We start from the raw sequence: 13,397 nt of genomic DNA on the forward strand, positions 1-13,397 counted from the left end.
ATTTCTTTGTTTTTAATCACATATTCTTTCCTTGGTAGTACTGTGATGCACAATGTATAAGATTGTGATCCAAAATCAATGCTGCCTGATGAGACATTCAATAATGACAAATAATACAGTGAGAAACAAATGTTACTGGTAAAAGGATGCAACTTCAATTTTCTCCCAAAATTTCCCACCTACAGCTAACTAACTGCCTATAATACATGCAGTAAAAACACAGTTCACACATAGTATACTATTTACAAAATACACAAAGGTACTTGTCATTAATGTCTGTTATATAATCAACACACTAACTAGCTCAGTCCTAACCTTAGTGCATGTTGTACAGATAACAATTAGTAAAAGCAACAAATGAGTTTTCATTTCTTTGATTTCTTAATGCACTACCCCTATCTATCTATCTATCTATCTATCTATCTATCTATATCTATCTATCTACTGGGCAAGGAAAAATATGACTAACAAGTACTCACAGAGGTACTGAATAATGTTTATTAATTATTATAATTACAAGTACACAGAATTATCAACTCTAAATGTTTTCGGTTTACAGTAATCCCTCGCTACTTCGCGGTTCACTTTTTGCGGATTCACGACTTCGCGGGTTTTTAAATACAAGTGATTGCCCGCCTATCGCGGAAGTTATGTTCCAGACCCATCAGCAACAGGAGAAAATCCGCGATATAGAAAGACCATATAAATAAACATTTTTATAATTTAAGCCTTAAAATACCCATCCCACATGCTTTAAACACATGTACACTTATAAAACACACTTTGTTAACACATATGATATGTGGATGTCGGGCTAAGGATATGAGTAACATCTCACAAAACATTTTAACTTCACGCAAGACAAGACAGTGAGACAGGAAAATTGGTGATGTACAGGCTTAAAATTATTGACACGCAGAGCGACAAGCAGCACAAAGCCAGCACAAAGTCCACTTCTCCTTAGCGTTCATTCAGCTCCCCACCCCCTTGACAATGCGAAGTGGCAGGAGCGTACTGCGCTTCCGGGGAGGGGGGGTTTGAGCGAAGGTGCGTTCAGCTCTCACACACCCACACACACTCCTCCTTCCGAACGCGCAGAGAGACAAGCAGGCATTTTGGCAGAAGCAGCACAAAGTCCATTTCTGCTCAGCATGAGTTCAGCTGCCCCCCTTCACAAAGCGAGTGCAGACACATTGACGTCTGATCGCTGCGTGCAGTGTGCAGTGTTGGTCTGAGGTGTTTAAGAATGTAGAAAGTGTTTAAGAGCATAGGAAGTGTTTATAAGAGCGTGGGAAAGGTTAACAAGAGAGTGAGAAAGGTTTATAAGAGTGTGGGAAGGGTTTATAAAGCCTTAAAATATGTATAAATAATAACATAAATATAGGTCGCTACTTCGCGGATTTTCACCTATCGCGGGGGGCTCTGGAACGTAACCCCCGCGATAGGTGAGAGATTACTGTAAAGTGTTTCTATTCACACCTTGGATTTTCATGCATACAGCGGTAAATAAACACAGGCCCATCTTCAATTCAAATGTCTGTTCTTAGTAATATTTTAAATACTTATCAAATCAGGTTTCAAAGCAAAGTGATAATGTTCATGCACAAATTTCTACATTTTCTCTGTATCTGGTAAAGTCATGAATAATACTGTAATGACTTTAAAGAACATTGTGGCTGTAGTACTTTTGCAATGCTTGATGAAGTAAGTTACAAATCCAGCACTGCCAAACTTGCACACTTCTCTGTGCCTTGCTTCAAAGGCAACTGTACAACACCACTTGACTAACTGAAAAATACATACTTGTTCCACTCTATTATTCTGTAATACATACAGTCAGTCAGTCAGTCAGACAGTCATTGTCCAACCCGCTATATCTTAACACAGGGTCAAAGGTGTCTACTAGTGCAAATCCCATACAACCCTTGCAAAAATATTCCCTTAGTAGTCATCTTTTGATTGATATTTGAGATAACCAAAAGATTTATTTTTAAAACGCTGAAGAACTTTTTGGTCTTCAAGCCTCCCATGGACATTGTTCCCATTTCACCAAGGAAAACAAATTAACTGTCAAGCATCACCACTGGGAGCTACCCTCATTTTGCATGTCTGACACAAAAGCTGAGACATATTTTACTGTCCCTCTAGAACAATTGATCATGCGTTAAGAAAAAAAGGACTTCCCCAACAGAAGGTCTGCAAGGAAAACCACCTTCCAAAACCTCCCACAGCAGCAGCAATAGATTGCAATATCCTGGAAAATAAAAGCAAAATCTGATAGGAAAAACAAAAGGAATGACCTAGAGTCCTGGACAGCTTCCTAACCTTCCCTAAAGCATTTCGTCTTTGCCACCGTACTACAGTGGTCCTTAAAATTGTATAAAATTGTATATATGAAGTGTATACATATATACATATGAAATGATAATTTTATATTAACAACTTTGTTGAGTACCGGTAAATTAAGTAGCCTTGTAAAAGAAAAAAATCAGCATTGCAGACATAGCAGCAAAATAACCATGCTGTGAGGTCACCATCAAGACAGCATTGCTTCAAGAATGAATACTTGAAAATTACAACTGCTGAAGTTTAAAGTCATAAACATGACATTTAATTTCTACCAGACCTGGTCTAAAAGGCAAAGACAAATATTCCAATAAGCAAGAGCCACCACATGGAAAATGGAAACAACCAGTGTGATAATTGAGGCCTAGCTACTTCAGAGACAAAAGCGGTAGTTGCAGTAGTTGTGATCACGAACCTCAGAACTGCTTTAGAGCCAGTCAACATTTAGAGTGATCAGTGCAGAACCTTAAGTAAAGGGTTTATTTCTGAACAAGACTGTAATACTGTAGAAGAATAACAAGAACAATCTGATTAACTACTTTTTACTTACAGGCTACCAGATTACAAAGATTGTGCTAGAAATATGCATGGATGTACTAGCAGCCTATCCAGGATGGTTGGTTATACCTTCCCCGGTTGGGTGAACATGATAATGGAAGGACAGTCTAAAAAACTCCTCCATGGGAAATACATTCACCCAGTATGCTGGATGGCACCATCACTCTGGTAGTGCTTCTGTTTAGACATCCACAGGGCTGCATAGGACATATACTGTACATTTAACAGGCAAGTATTTTTGTTCAACAACTGAGTATTTTAAACATGAGAATTGTTTTGGTGTACTTGAAGCCTGCATTTGAACGAACATTCTGTATTGTCTACAACATGTAAATAAAGAAATTCATACAAAGTATTTGGTACTGTTCAATTCTGACAAGTGAAGTGATGATCTTAAGGCAGATATTTCAAAACTGAAACAAACTTGCATATGAGCAGATGAAGCTGAATTCTAGTTAAATAACTAGTAGATAAGTAATTTTATCAATACTTTGGATTTTGTAGTTTTGAATATTGATGGCTGGATATATTGGCAGTGACTGCGGCTGGAAACTTCATAATGAAAATGTCAAATTACAACTTTCTGTTTAATAAAGAATCACATTCAAAACTAATGTAAAATCTGCAATATTGAACCTGAAGCACTATTGCTTCCTATTATTCTGTTAGGGCCTTCTTCCGATTCTAAAACTGTAGTTCCCAACATTAAACAAATGGTCATACAACTCTACAGTACATCTTATGAGCAATCATCCATTTATACATTTAAATATCACCTGGAAACCCACCCTTTTCTCAGTTACATTTTAGATCTCCTGTACGTTACTTTACAACTATTAGATCATCCTAGGTGAAACAAAATCTTAGTTCTTAGTGGTAATTAACATCCTTGACTACTTGCTCAATGTAAGGACAAGCCTCTTCCTAGTATCTCTATATTTTAATATAGTTTTTTTGGGTTTTACATATCTTGTAATCTACCTTGTTTCCTGTTTTCCTTTCTAGGTTTTTTCAATTGCATTCATATGTGCTTCTAAGTAATTTTGTGTGACAATCATTGTCAAATTTCCATGACTTGCAGAAAATTATTGCTGAAAACAAATATACAATATATATCTTGCAAAAAGTTAGATACAAAGCATTTCTTCCATTGTAGCAAGTATAACAGACACTCCACAAGTTTAAACAACAACTACAGCATATTATAACATTTTAATATAACAGTTGAAAAGCTTCATAGGGTCAGTATTGTGTTCAAAGAGAATATTCAGCGCTAGCACAACTGTTATTTTTTAAATATAAAAATGATTTGGATAGGAATATAAATAACAAGCTGGTTAGACTGGACGAAAATCTAAACTCCACTAAACTTAGACAGCATAAAAGCTTGAGCAAATTTGTGGCAGATGAAATTTAATTTATGTAAATGTAAATTATTACATGTAGGAAGTAAAAACGTTAGGTCTGAAAACTGAAAGTACACCTTATGAGAAGGAAACATAGTGGGATTGTCACTACCAACATTCCAAACAGTGTTCAGACACCATTATGAAATCTAACAGAACAAGGGGGCTCCGCCCCCTGCTCGCTTCGCTCGCCTACCCCCGGGGTTGGGTAACCCGAAATACATTGATGAATGTATGAGATATATCGAATTGTAAAGGTGTAGATGACGAACAAAGGAAGTAAAGAACCCATAGCATGGCACATTAGAAGGATCTATTGGAATACTTCTTTATACACAACATTTGTAGTAAAATCGTTGATAGAGTGCGTCATCTGGATCTAACACGTAGATCTGTGCATATTTGCGTTCGTGATTTGGCTCAGGGCGCACTGTTCCAATCCAATGTAATATTTGTCCACATACGCGAAAGCAGTATGGGCCATTGCCAGCTGGTGGCCTGATATTTACCCCGGTACATGCAAAAGCAAATGAACTATTGTAGGATCTAATGCAGTCCATAATGTTTTTACTTTCGGGTACATTGTTAGTTAGAAACATCCGTAGATATTCAGGATATTCATCTAAAGGAGGCAGTCTAACCTGACCCCTTTGACAACAACGTGTAAACTCATTAGTTGTACTGCCAGTTGTTTCTTTAGGGAAGTTAAGTGAATGACAATGACAGCAAATGATATTCATTAATCCTAATGAATGTTCATTAATAGTGGACGCACTTAAAACCAAAAAGCCCTCAACCTGGGTGGGACGCCACAATACTTTCGAATCTTACTGCTTTCATATTGTGTACCTTTGTCTGCACGTGTATCGTGCCATCGTTCGTTTGAGCCTTTCGAATTCCACTGCTTTCATAATCTCTTATCTGCCTTTTTTTTTCTCCAATGCCTTTGGGTCTCTATTCTCCGTATTGTCCTTATACGCTTTCTATGTGCTGAGAGCACATGATTTGTGTGTACTATGTGCTTTTACACGATTGATTTTTTTTTGATCGGTGTGCTCTTATATATTCCGTACTATCTTTGTGGACCTTTGCGGACCCCGTAGTGTCTTAACCCGTGCCTGCTTTGCTTCCGCAGTTTCTAACGCTTGTTGTAGGCGCCTGCGTTCATTGATCTTATCCAGGTGGGCTCGTGTGTGTATCGTTGAGCTGTATTGTGTTTGAATTTGGTGTAAAGCGTTCAGCGGTTTGTACAATCCCAAGCAGCACATTATTCCTAACCTCACTCCACAGTAGTGCCACTCACAATATGGTGGTTGTTTTATTTGCTATTTCTGTTAGTTGAGCCGTACGCGCCTGCACAGTACGTCTCATGGTCCCATCGCCGTGTACCATGCCATCCGGTTTACCATTCTCGGTTAGTAATATGGAATGTTAGGTTATATAGAATGATATGTGGAATACAAATCAAAGGATGCTGTGCTCAAGCTTTATAATGCACTGATTAGACCTCATCTGAAAAGATTAAGAGAGCTGATCATTTTCAGTTTAAGCAAAAGGAGATTAAGAGGCAACATAACCGAAGTGTTTAAAATTATGAGGGGAATTAGTACAGTGGAGACTGTTGCTTTAAAAAAAGTTCAATAAGAACACAGGGACATAGTTGGAAACTTGTTAAGGGTAAATTTCATACGAACATTAAGAAGTGTTTCTTTACACAGAGAACCACAGACACAAGAAATAAGTTACCAAGTATTGTGGTAGAGAGTAGGGAATTTCAAAACTAGACTTGGTATTATTTTGGAAGAATAAAGTGAATAGGATGGGCAAGCTTTATTGATCTGAATGGTATGCTCTTGGCTAGGTTGTTCTAATATTCTAAAAACTGAACTACCATGACACAGGGCAGTATATCTGGCAGACTATTGCTTCCATAGCCTATATAATGATGCAGAAAATTGAAATAGAAGATGCAGCCATTATTATCTCATATCTTTCCCACAGAAATAAATTGGAAACCAAGAAGGTATCAGAGCTAATCTGTGTATTTACTAGATTAGATCAAGAACATGCCAGGTGTCCAAGTGAGGCACTTCACAGGAAAAGACAGGCTCTGCATTCAGAACTCAACCTCGTAACAACTAAAGAAATTGAACAACTTATTTTTAAATCAAGATATCATTACTATGAACATGGAGAGAAAGCTAATAAGATGTTAGCTCAATAAATCCACAAGCAGGAAGTTCACAATGCAATCCCAGCAATCACCAACACAGACGAAGACAAAATTATTGACCATAAAAATATAATGCACATGTTTAGAGACTACTATAAGTCCTTATATTCTACTGAGTTTAAAGAAGATAAGACACTATCTAATGCATTTCTGGATGTATTACAGACACCACAAATAGATACTCTCAGTACAGAGGAATTGGATAAACATCTGGCACTATCAGAATTACTAGATGATATAAACTCAATTCAAGAGTGGGAAAGCAGCATGCCCTGATGGCTACCCTGCTGATTTTTATAAAAAAAATTCTCAACTCAGCTAGCTCCCCTTTTATTTTCAGCATTTACAGAAACTAGAGACAATAAAATTCTACCTCAAACATTTTTCCCCAAGTATTAATTATGTTCTTTCCTAAACAAAATAAGGACTTATTTCAATGTCCATCATACAGACCAATTTCACTTCTGAATAATGATGCTAAGATACTCTACAAAGTCCTAGCTAGAAGGACTGAGAAAGTGCTTCCTTCGGTAATATCACAAGACCAAACTGTATTTATTAAAGGCAGACACTTAGCTTCCAATCTTCGACGCCTGTTTAATATAATATATTCACCCACAAAGTCTAAATATTATTTAGATATTAGATATTATTATTGTTGGATGCAGAAAAAGCATTTGATATGGTTGAATGGAACTACCTTTTCACTACACTGTGCATGGATCAAACTACTGTATACCAGTCCAGAAGCTTCAGTTTGTATAAACAACATTACTTCAGACTACTTTAAACTAGAACGTGGTAACAGACAAGGATGCCCCTTGTCACCACTGCTTTTTGCAATCGCCATTAAGCCACTGGCAGTTCACTGTCGAAATGCTTATGAGATAAAGGGGATTATCAGAAAAGGACTAGAACAGGAAAATTTCTCTGTATGCAGATGACATGGTACTGTATATATCAGATCCACAAAATATTGTGCCTGCAGTCCTACCAGCAAAAACAGAATTTCAAAAGATGTCTGGTCTCAGAATTAATTTGAATAAAAGTGTGCTCTATCCAGTGAATTCTCAAGCACACATTATTAGATTGGACATCTTCCCTTTTATCAGTTTAAATACCTGGGGTAAACATCACAAGTAAACAAAGCTTTTTATCAACAAAATTTTGCCATCTGTATGGAAAAAATTGAGCAAGACTTGCATAGATGGTCTACCCTTCATCTCACTTTAGCAGGAAGAATTAACATTGTTAAGATGAATATCCTTCCTAAGCTTCTTTTTTTATTTCAGAACATTCCAATATACATCAATAAGTCATTTTTTAAGAATTTAGATCCAACCATAACCTAGTTTATTTGGAATTCAAAATATCCACATATCCAAAGGGCCACCCTACAAAGACCTAAGGCAGAAGGTGGCATGGCTCTACCTAACTTTCAATTTTATTACTAGACAGCGAATATACAAGCTATAAAAACCTGGACATGGACACAAATAGATGAACATAAACAGGCTTGGTTCACATCAGAAATAAAATCCTGCAGTACTTCTTTATATTCCTTGCTTTGTACCCCAATAAGTACAAGTCATCACCAATATACTAACAACCTAATTGTGCTTCACTCGCTCAGAATATGGAACCAATCTAGGAAGTATTTTAAGATAGAGAAGCTTTTTTCTGTGGCACCCCTGCACAAGAACCACCTTTTTCCACCCTCTCAAACGTACACAGTTTTTAATGTCTAGAAAACATTCAGGATTAAATCACTTAGAGATCTGTACATAGACAACGTCTTTGCATCCTACAAACAATTACACTTCTAATTTAACTTTCCAGCAACACATTTCTTTCACTACCTTCAAATTAGAAACTTTGTTAAACAAAACCTGCCCAATTTTCCTCACTTCCCACCTACCTCTATGCCAGACAGCATCTCCGTAATATATAAAACCATTTTACAGATCCAAGAGTACAGTGGGAAAAGGATCTCTCACTCATCATCTCAGAAAAAGGAGTGGAAAGTTGCAATGCACAGAATTCACTCGAGCTCCATATGTGCAAAGCATACAATTATTCAACTTAAAATTATATATCAGGCATATCTGTCTTGTTTAAAATTGTTCAAAATGTTTCCAGGGCAAGATCCAACCTGCAAATGTTATAATCAAGTTCTAGCCTCACTGGACCACTTGTTTTGGGCATGCATCAAATTAACATCATTCTGGACCAAAATCTTTAAATACCTTTCAGATAGCCTTGGTGTCACAATACCTCCTAATCCATTAACAGCTGTGTTTGGTGTACTTCCAGATGGGCTTAAAGTAGAAAAGGACAAACAAACTGTAGTTGCCTTTACTTCACTATTGGCACATAGACTTGTCTTGCTCAACTGGAAGAATCCTAACTCTCCTATGTTAAGTCAGTGGGTAAATGATGTTATATACTATTTGAAATTGGAAAAAATCAAATTCTCACTTAGAGGATCTGTATAAAGCTTTTTCAAAACCTGGCAGGAACTAATCAATAACATTTTAGAATAAGCATTTTCATTGAGGAAGCAGATTCACTCCCCTCTGGCCTAGCTCTCTTTCTCACGGGTGGGGGTTGATTTGTTCCAAACCAAGTCTTGCAAAACCTGACTTATTTGTATGGAATGTTATTTGATTTTAATAAAATCCGAAAGAAGATACAGCCATTAAGGTCCAGTGTGCACACTTTTGAAAGGCATGCTTAATCAATGTAATATCATTAATGTAATAATTACCTTTTAGCTGTTTCAGTACACTGCCACTTTGGTTAATATGGAATTTTCTCCCTGTAGATATCCAGTTTGTGTCTGTTGGCAAGTATAAGAGAAATGCTGCATTACTGAGAGATTTGCATTGGTTCAGTAAGTGCTTACGAGGCTAGATTGGATGTTACTTGGGAAGAATTAAGGGGATAGGACTAGCAAGCTTTATTGGGCTGAATGGCCTGCCCTCATCCACATTGTTCTAATGTTCTAAACAAAATGCAATGAAGTAATAAGTAATAATAAAAAAGTACTGTTACATTAAGGCTTAATTTCTACAAAATAATGTTTGACAGTTTGGTACTAATCGAGTATAGCCAACACACAAATCATCACCAATTAATTTATTTGGTTAAGCCTTCAGTAAAGTGAATTTGTTACAGCATTAAACATGTGCAACAGCCATTTTCCTTTCTTTAGTAATATTTAGTTGTGCCTTGAATGACAAGTTCAATGGACCATATATTGTAGTTCATTTTATTTTTACTGCTTTTTTGCTTTTCAACCTGTCACATTAAAGTTAATGAAGCCAAGAAGCTAGTTATATACAGTATTTCATTTATATCCATATCACTGCATATAGCAAATTCCTGTTTGCTTATTTTATGACTAGCAAAAATAAACTTATTTGATTAAGGCTACATTTTCACAGGTATCCATCAAGAGACAATGAAATACAAAGCATATGTATTCACACTATATTGTATTAATACAAAAACTAGAATTCTGAAAAACAGAGCCAATCGAACACTTAGTCCACACTAACACAGATGAAATTGACAACACCATTTTCATTTTCAAAAATTTCTGTCCACATTACTAGTGTTTTCAGACCGACTTTTAAAGGTTTGCCAACCACACTGAAACACCAAAAATGGATAAATATTGAGGACAAAATGACCTCTGCAAAACTGAATTAGCAGCAAAATTAACTGCTATGCAAAAAAAAAAAAAACTGAAACAAATGGTGCAACTGACACAAGAAGAAAGGTGTTTATTTCTATTAGTGTTTTCATACATTAAAGGAATACTTCACCTGCATTTTTTTCATATGTTATTTACCCATGTTGTTTGTAAAAATGGCTGAGAAAAACTTGTAATCTCATGTTTTCATGGAACACAGAAATAACAATCTTTCTGACATAACGCGTGTCTATGGAGACCATATCTGCACCATAGCCAACAGTATAAAAATATCCTTAAAAAAACCTTGCAGTACTCATCTTCCATAATCTATATGTCAATTCATCCAGTCATATACATAAAATGGATAAAATGCAGACATTTTTGCTACAATATTGTTAAATAAATACTTCCATAAATATCAGAGCAGTGTACAAGGAAGAAACATGTTCACACAGGAATGAGCTTTATGAATTAAAGACAGGACTCTTGACCAATGAATGATGTGAATGATGCTATGTGAACAAATAATGTGTTTATGCAGTTTATAAAGGGGTCTATGGGGAATCAGTCCAAATGTGAAAACAAATGCTTAAAAACTTGCCAAATACATCAACTTTAAATTGGTAAAGTTTTCAGTTTCAGAAAATATGCCTTCTATATTTCAAAGGCATATTTGTGACAACAAAAGGAAACTGGAAACAATATGTTTTATTTCAGATTTGTGCCACTATTTTTCCTGAGATAACACGTTGCTTTCACCTGTCTGCTCACAGAGGACATCATGGATGTACTTTTCATATAAATAAGGATTTAAAATTCCACAAATCACCTACTTCTTTAAAGCTGCATAAGCACATTGAAAAACAGAACCATATAGAATAAGTAATGGAAATGCTTACTGGAAAACATAATACTGCAAATAATACTGTATAAAAAATAGGTCTTATGTATGGTGCTATGGTAGCATTGCTGCTTTATGGATTTACCCACTCTCTTGTCCATGTGCAACTTGCATGTTCATCCAGATGGAGTATGGGGTTTCCTCTTGCATGCCCAAAGACATGAAGGGATGACCTGGCAATTGATCCCAAGTTAGTTTTAGTAAGAGTATGAATGTGTGTGCATTTGTGGGTATAAAATGACAACCTATTTCTCTAAACCCTAAAAAGAATCAGCACCCCAGCAAATTTTGAGGAACTTTGGGCTTTCAGTAGTATCAGATGTTGTATGATTACAATAAAAGCCGCAACATTAGATTAACAATAACAACAACTTGGAGTGCATACACAATAGGCTAGAATAAACAGATGATCATCCCACACAATGCAAAACCGCAGGTTTGTACTGTTGCTCAAGAAGCCTAAAGAAAAGCAGAGGCCATGCATATCGAAAGTGCATAAGGACACACCAATGAGTGCATTGGTTCAAGCATAGAGATAACCTAACAAACAGCATTGAATATATAGTTCAGAGCAATAGAAGATCATAAAATAAAACAAAAAAAAAAAATCAAGAATGACTTTTCAATATGTAGTATGCAAGGTTATTAAAATAATGTTGTTGAGGTGCTGTGGGCTTAATATTTAGCTATTATGAATTAAATAAAACTGTGCCAAGACTGAATTATAATATTGAAAAGTTAAAACACTTAAATACTAAGGCAGAAATTAAACCACAAGAGTGTACAAGTGGAAGAGATGAACTTGTCTGTTTTGGGAACTAAATCACTGCAGCAGTCCATGATCAAAATCACCTACTGTACAGGAAACTATTACATTTTTTTATTCAGTTCACTTTTACTATATAAAATACAAACATTTAAAATGTACATTTTTATATGCAATTAAGGGAGCAAACTACAAAGGAAAAAAAAGGTAAAAGAAAGTTAAGCATTTAAAGCTATGTCAAAACTACAAATTTCTTAATTTCTTCTAAAAGTAATTATACTTGCACACTTTTCTGAATGCAAAAAAACAGAAGAAAAAAAGGGCACGCTAATTAAACAGTTACATAAATCAGACACAAACCCAACCCAATGATTTGTGAAATTGGTTGACGTGAAAACCCGCAGCCACACTAGTAGTTCAGGACCAAACTTAGGATGTTTCACTGTACTGTAAGAATTTGATCATATCACCTCATAATCTGTTTACTTAACCTAAAAAGGTTCAACTACTTCAATCTTTCCTCATAGCTCACATTTCTCTGGCCTGAAATGAGCCTAGTAACTCTTTCTAACCCTGCTATGTATTTTTTGTAGTATGGAGGCCAAAACTGTACAACGAACTCCAGAATGAGGATTTCCTAGTATATAATATACCTTAAGCACAACCTCCCTCGACTTATACTCCATTCATTGAAGTGTAATACTCAACAACCTATTAACCTTTTTAATTGCTTCTGTAAAATGTCTGGATTGTAGACACTGCAGAATCCACTACAACATCTACTTCCTTCTCATTAGGACATCAATTTATATAGGTATAGTAATTACTGTGAAGATTACTGTACAGTTTGAGTATCCCTAATCAGAAATTCCAAAATGTAAAACTTTTTGAGCACTGACATTACCTTACTTACATTTCCTCCATTTTTTTTTAAACATATGTGAACAACATATGTGCAGATTACAAATACTGTATATTTATTCATTCTAAGCGGTTGTGTACTGGTCTCCAGTGAATCATTTGAGCACTTTAGTACATAAATGATGATCATACGGTGGTAAAGCCGTGCCCCATGAACTGCCACGAAGCTATGCACACAACTGACGATTGAGGTCACCATAATGCACTGAGCTCCATGAAGCTCCATCACTTCATCAACTATCGGGGTTTGGTCATGATGCTAACTGATTTAATCCACTTTTATTTCCTCCCTTGTTTGAGGCATTGGGAAATATTGCTATCACTTTGTAATGCTGATGTCGTTATTAACAGTATGTCAACATTGCACTGGTACCTAAAAGCAATGAGACTGTACAGGTAAAATGCACACTCTGACCTATTAAATATTACTTTATTCCTTCAGGAACAGCTAAACCAATACATGCTTCATGGATAAAATATGTATGTATGCATCTGAAATGTGTTCAAGCTGTTTTTATGGTGTCTCTGAGCATCAACCAACACCTACTGAAAAATATTAGTGTTAA

The 13,397-nt window shown here is 35.9% G+C and overlaps 1 protein-coding gene across 4 annotated transcripts in view; it reads right to left on the reverse strand.

The window, feature by feature from the left end:
• miga1 (mitoguardin 1) overlaps positions 1–13,397 on the reverse strand; it is a 106,020-nt gene that overhangs the window by 86,219 nt on the left and 6,404 nt on the right. For 2 of the 4 annotated variants that reach the window (XM_028811186.2, XM_051933116.1), the window contains one exon: positions 9,311–9,382. The exons of the other annotated variants lie outside the window; for them this stretch is intronic. The gene's annotated coding sequence lies outside the window, so the exon portion shown is untranslated. The remainder of the gene's footprint in view (positions 1–9,310; positions 9,383–13,397) is intronic. 4 annotated transcript variants of the gene reach the window in all.

The sequence above is a fragment of the Erpetoichthys calabaricus genome, chromosome 10 (genome assembly GCF_900747795.2).
Source record: "Erpetoichthys calabaricus chromosome 10, fErpCal1.3, whole genome shotgun sequence".
Taxonomy (NCBI): domain Eukaryota; kingdom Metazoa; phylum Chordata; class Cladistia; order Polypteriformes; family Polypteridae; genus Erpetoichthys; species Erpetoichthys calabaricus.